Below are 6,474 nucleotides of genomic sequence, written 5' to 3' on the forward strand. Positions count from 1 at the left end.
ATTTCAACATCATGATCTATTCTAAAACTTAACTCAAAAACTAACCTTAAACTCAAAACACAATTATTTAAGAGTTGATCAAACAAGTACAAATTTCAACATGACCTCTCTACTTTAGAATAACTCAAAATTAACTTGGAAAGCAATAATATACTACATTCAGCAACAACCAAACACTTCTATATATTAACACCCTTCCACACAGAAACAAATGGGACCGCCCGTCCCTCCAACAAAACTACATTCAGCATAACAATCCAAAGTTCTATATATTATAAACAAGACCAAGTATTTCAAATCTACTAAGTACTACTACAGAAAGTAACCCGAACAAAATACTTACATCAAATAAACAAAAGTAATGAATCCATAGGTACTACACAAATCGTCCAACAAATGATGTCCATTCTATTCGAACTTCGTCGATTTCTTCTTGTTTGTAGGCATTTTTTGTATTAAACTACAAAAAAAGAAAGATAATACTGATTAATATAAGGATAAAGCATATATAAACACATAAAGGTATATGATAATACGTACAAGTTCAGTTATGGGAGTATTAGGGTTCCGCACTATTTCTCGTATATAATTTTGCAAATAGTACCCACACTCGATAGAACCTAGTTGATGAGGACACTACATATAGAAAATTTTAAAAATAATATAATTATGAGTTAACAAAAGATTTCAATGTAAATTTGAGCATATTTAAAATGTAATCAAATGCAAATTTACCTTCACAAGTTTCCAAATTGTAGTACTGTGACAATGTTGAATAGAGTGTTTGGCTTGCCACATTTTCAATGATCTAAATAACTTGAAACATTAGAATGACATAATTATAAAAATTATAACTATAAGAGTTCAAGACACTTACGTGTTTATGATTCCCTTATAATTTTCTTCAATCTTACTTCTTAGAGAGTCCAATACATAAACACAATTGTCTCGAAGATGTATAACAAACAACTTTAAGTGAAAACTATTAATAACCAACATGATAATATTATATTCATGGATGGACTAAAGAAACTGTAAATAAATAAAATCAAGTTAAATTGATAGCTTACCCGCGGTTATGTGGGATGAGTATTGCCTGTTCCAAGTTACTCATGTCTAACCTATTGGCTAGATGTCTAGAACAAGTTTCTTAAGACATAATTTGTGGTACAATGTTGTCAGGGTCAACCACCAAGAACTTCTTATGTGTCTCCTCCTCACATTCATTCCAAAGATACCTAAACATATAATTGTAAAACATTAAAGTTCATAGTTAGCGACGTTAAGATATGAAATAGATTTAATATACTTACGCGATGCACGTGAGCATACACATATAGCCTATTTGAATCATTTCGCAGTATTGCATGATGTCATCACGTATTAAACCAATGATCTTCTCCATTCCAAATATGTAATCACCGATATTGAATTCAATTACATCCTTGTTGTTCATTGAACGCACGTCATATTGATTTATGAGTTTAATAGTCATGTGGACATCAATATGTTCAGATGATTGTGTTCTTGGCTTGGATGTTCGAGGAGAAGCAACCTTTGACAAAAAAAATTACAAACAACATTTAACAAACGAAAAGTTAAAACTTCACTCAAGTTAGAACAAGACATACATTTTTCTCCTCATTTAAAATTACTAGTCGACGAGGCCATGCCACAAAGCTACCAATGGTTTGATTTAATGTCTTTATCTCACCCTTCATAAGAATTGGTATCGTAGTATCTTCGCCCATGACAATGTCTACCATCACTCTGACATTGTCCACACCTAATGGCACTCCATGAATTGTTGGACTTTGAACGTCATTATCAAATACTGTGCCTATTACAACAATGTTCTCCACCGATCCAATAGCCATATGAGACAGTTTTCCCTTAGAAAATTTAAAAGCAAAATGTTAAATATTAAGCACAAAAAAGATAAGTTTCGTGCCCAGAAACAGTAAGTGACAAAACTAAAACAAATTAGTTACCATTGTTGGTTGTTCGTTTGGGATAAAAACTTTAGTAGGTGCATTGACAACTTCCTTCCCTTTCTCCTTTTTCTTTGAGACATTACTGACTTTAGTTGTGGATTTTTTTGGTTGTGAGCTCTGAGTCTTCAATTCAGCTTGGTCTTGAGGTTGCAATCCCAAATTTGACTTCCTTTTGGCAACATTAAAATATAGGGATGGTGAAACAAACTCACCTAATGGTTTCTTCAAATTATATAACTTCAACAATACAGATATTTTGGTAAAGTTATTACAATTTGAATATAATGGTTTCTTCGCATCACCCAGTAGCTCCTCGAAATTTTGTGGATTTTCATCAAAGTAATCATATGCAGCCTCAAACATCCCTATTGTGTCATCAAAGTCGTCATCCTCAACTTCTTCTTGTACACTATCAGACATACTTTCAATGTTTCTCTTAATTGGTAGTGATTCACCATGCAAAATCCATGTCTTATAGCTTTAATCGATACCATAAACAAATAAAGTGATCTCTTACTACATTCACATTTTGAGACTTTTCATTCACAAACTTTAAACATGGACAACAAATGACATTTGATCTTTTTGAATGTCGTAATCCATTTTCAATAAACATCTCAACCCCTAAACTATACTCGGTTGACATTTTATTTTTTGTCATCCACGACTTATCCATGACTAAATTTATGAAAGTTTAATCTACAAAAAGAAAAAACAATGGTTAAGCTTGCGTACTTTGTCGGGTTCTTAAGAAGTAAAACAAGAATGATTAAGAAACAAATGGTTGATAAGGTGGGGTATGTAAAGTGGTAGCTAGTAAACATGGAAGGTTATAATAGAAATATGGATGGACCCCACCTGCCTGTACTCTACACTCACCCACAGAAGAAAAAGTGTTTGTTATTATTGTTTTTATTATTATTATTTTAAATTTCAAAGGTCTGTAGAAAATGCTGTAAAAAAGAAAAAGAAAAAAAAAAGATCTGATTCGGGTCTTTGGAAGTTCATCTGCACGTTGATTTGGGTCAGTTTGAAGGGTGAGTGAATATAGATCTGAAAGTAGTATTATTATTGATAGGAGTAGCAAAGTGCACAATAGAATTGAGAAGACAAGAAAGTAGAGACTAAAAGAAGGTGAATGACGTGTGGAATTAGAATTTTAAAATATGCCAATTGCCATTCCATTCGGCTTCACCCTTTTGTCGACTTTGGTTAAATTCTATGCCGAAGACAAGACAAAACCATTCTATGCCCAAGACAAGACAAAATCAACTGCTTTCATGTCTTCTAAATCCACACATCTCAATTCAATTCACCAAGCAGCAGCAACAACACTTAACTAATTCAAATGATGACTAGGACTACCGATCTAAAATCTACAAGATGAGATAGAGAGTGGGTGAAGGCGTAGGCGGTAGATGATTAGTTTGTCAAGTGATGATAAAGTGAAAGGGCAAGGGACAAACAAGATTATTTTCCTCCTTCCCTATTCAATTTCACGTTCTTTAGTTTTTTTCCTCTTCATTTTCCATTTTCCAGATCTTAAAATCCCTCCAACAAATAATATTATCCCCTTCCCTTCCCTTCCCTTCCCTTCCCATCCCATCTAAACCCACTCCAATTTTTTTTTTTTTGATTTCATTCGTGCAGCAGGGCACAACAGAGAAAGAGAAAAAAAAACTAAAGTTATAGATAAAATAACATAAACTCAAACCATAAGAAAATGAGAAATTACCAAACTAGAAGGAGATGAAAACGAGCTAATACTAGGGAAGAGAAGAGAAGAAGAATGGAACCTTCGATGTTGTGGCCGCCGCCCAATATATTCGTTCGTCGCCGCCGCCTACCGCCGAATTGAAGCTCGCCGCTGCCGTAAAATCACTCCTGGACCGTCGCTCGCACTGTCGTTCATGGCTATTCGTTGGCCTTCCCACGTAGTGAAGCTGGGTTCACAACGATGGTAGAGAGGGTTTTGAAGTTGAAGCTGGGTTCGCAAAGGGAGGTGGGAGGCAAAAAATTATCGATTGTAAAATTTTTGGTGAAATTTTGAAGTTAGGGTTAATTAAAATCACACATTATCCATGTCAGGCCTGGCCCGCCATTAAAACTAAACTTACAATGGCGGGCTAGGCCCGACATAGATACTTAAAAATATATATATATTAAAATCGGCGCGTTTTTTACCTTGTCCGACATGGTTTCCTCCGTGTTTTTCTTGTCCGACATCATTTCCTCCGTGTTTTTTTTGTCCGACATTAAAACCAAGATTTGTTGTGGTGTATTATTATTGTATAGATCTCTTATGGTTAAGTTAGTGAGTGGTTTGTTAGTTAGTTGAAATAATTAGCTACTCTCTCTAATTATATAAATAGAGGTGTAATAGTGATTTGTAAATAATGAAGTGCGCATAATTATTTTACATATATTTCTTTCTGATTTTATGGTACCAGAGAATTAAGGAGAAGCGTACGTCTATGGCTTATTCTTCAAATTTAGCAAATGGAACTTCTATCAGTGTAACTCATAGCTCAACTCTTCAATTTTTCTTTTATCCAAAATCTGTAACTTGATACCTGTTCGATTAGAATCCACAAACTATCTATTGTAGCATTTTCAAGTGAAATTGATTATGAAGGCCCATTTCTTATTTTGCTTTATTGATGGAACAATTCCATGTCGAAAGCAATGTCTTCCTACTTAAAGGTGAGAATTCTGTTGAATAATATTTTTCTTCTGTTGTGAATCCAAATTTTTTTAATGAATTACTCAAGATAAAACTCTTATTGCTCTAATTAATGCAACATTCTCAAAGGTTGCTTTCTCCTTTGTTGTTGGTTGTAAAACTGTGAATGATGTTTGGCTGAACTTTAGAGAAAAGGTTCTTGGCACTTTCTTGAGTGAATATTCATGAAATCTCATAAATAAAAAATAAGTTAGTTCGTGATCAACATCCTAGGAGAGTAGCAACTCGAGGTCAAAACCCTGAGGCACGTCTTCCAACCAAGTCGAGCCACCTCATTAAGAAGCAAAAATGATCGAGGAGAAGAATAAGTTCACTGCACTGGAGTTGGTCGAATGGTGATCAATATCTCTAGAGAGTAACAACCCGAAGTCAAAATCCTCAAGACCTTGAGTCGCCTCTTCTAATGGAGTCGATCTTACTCGGCCCGATTCAATACAAGAATGACAAAGTTCACTACCCTTGACAATAAGGTAGAAGGAATGAATCGAATTTTGGCCCTACTACTAGATGTTATGAGTCACCGGAATCCACCAATGTGCAAAAGGAAAAGCCTCGACTATCGAAGAAGTAGAAAAGTCTCAAACCAACCCACCAAACCCAAGGAAATTGAAGATAGGAGGCAACGATCGACCGCTATCATAAGAAGGTGTATTGGAGCGACTAAGTCTAAGAGGTAACGCATAGTGTGACCAAGACTCACACTCGAAATTGACAATCCAACCTCATCCCCGTCAATGAAGTTTATAATGAGGAAGAGAAAAAAGATCGTCAAGATCTATAGGATGTACTAAGCATCGAGCATAATAAAACTCCCTATTGCAAACAAGAAAGAGGTGCTGAGTAAATACTGGGCTAGGAAGATATTGGAAATTCAAGATGAGATCCGAAACAACCTTCAAAATGAACTTAGGAGAATCCAGAAGACTCGAGACGACGCAATCTATGACTTGGAAGAGATTATAGAGCACGATGGCTTCGCATTTATTAACAAAATCATGAATGAATAAATGCCTCAAAACTTCAGATTGCCAACAATTAAACAATACGATTGCTTAAAAGACCAACTAATCATCTGGATGCACATCAAGAATGGATAGAAATTTATGCAGCTTGCAATGCAATTACATATAGTCTTTTCCTTCGCACTTGTTTAGGGGTAAAATATACCAAGGACACGTGGAGGACTCTTATTGGTGTTTGAAGAAACTGAATAAGAGTCATTCCCTAGGTCCAGCTCGGCCGTACCGAGGAGACCGGGTTCGCCCATTATAAAAGGCTAAGTATGGGCGTCAAGGTTCGACCTGGCTTGGGTCCGACCTGTTTGGAACCCGACAGGTTCGACATGAGAAAAGAACATATAACCGCCGGTCGTGTATACTGTCAGATCCATCACCTATAAATAGAGAGCTTCATTTCACACTCAGGTATCGAATCTCACCTCGAACTAAATACGGAGTCCGATCTATACTGACTTGAGCGTCGGAGTGCTTACCCTCTTGTGCAGGTCCACCCTAGTGTTCAGATCGAAATCGGAGACCGGGTTCGAGCTTGATTCGTAAAGAACCGTTATGCAAATTCTTGCATAAACATTTGGCGCCGTCTGTGGGAAACGACGATCTAAGTCATCCCGATCTAAGAAACATACGCGAAGATGGTGCAGCCAGCAAACTCTGCCAATACGATAGAACGGAGGGGTTTGAACGCTGATAACGGCCCTCAGCGAGACCTTGATGCTAG

General features: G+C 36.1%; 1 long non-coding RNA gene across 1 annotated transcript; it reads right to left on the reverse strand.

The window, feature by feature from the left end:
• Positions 1-291: 291 nt before the first annotated feature.
• On the reverse strand, positions 292-933 carry LOC148209577 (uncharacterized). The gene is made up of 3 exons (XR_015793113.1): positions 736-933; positions 541-636; positions 292-460 (listed from the first exon to the last, which is right to left on the reverse strand). It is a non-coding gene; the product is annotated as an uncharacterized LOC148209577 (long non-coding RNA).
• Between the last annotated feature and the right edge of the window lie 5,541 nt (positions 934-6,474).

The sequence above is a fragment of the Momordica charantia genome, assembly GCF_013281855.1.
Source record: "Momordica charantia cultivar OHB3-1 chromosome 8 unlocalized genomic scaffold, Mcharantia_2.0 BLBB01000008.1, whole genome shotgun sequence".
Taxonomy (NCBI): domain Eukaryota; kingdom Viridiplantae; phylum Streptophyta; class Magnoliopsida; order Cucurbitales; family Cucurbitaceae; genus Momordica; species Momordica charantia.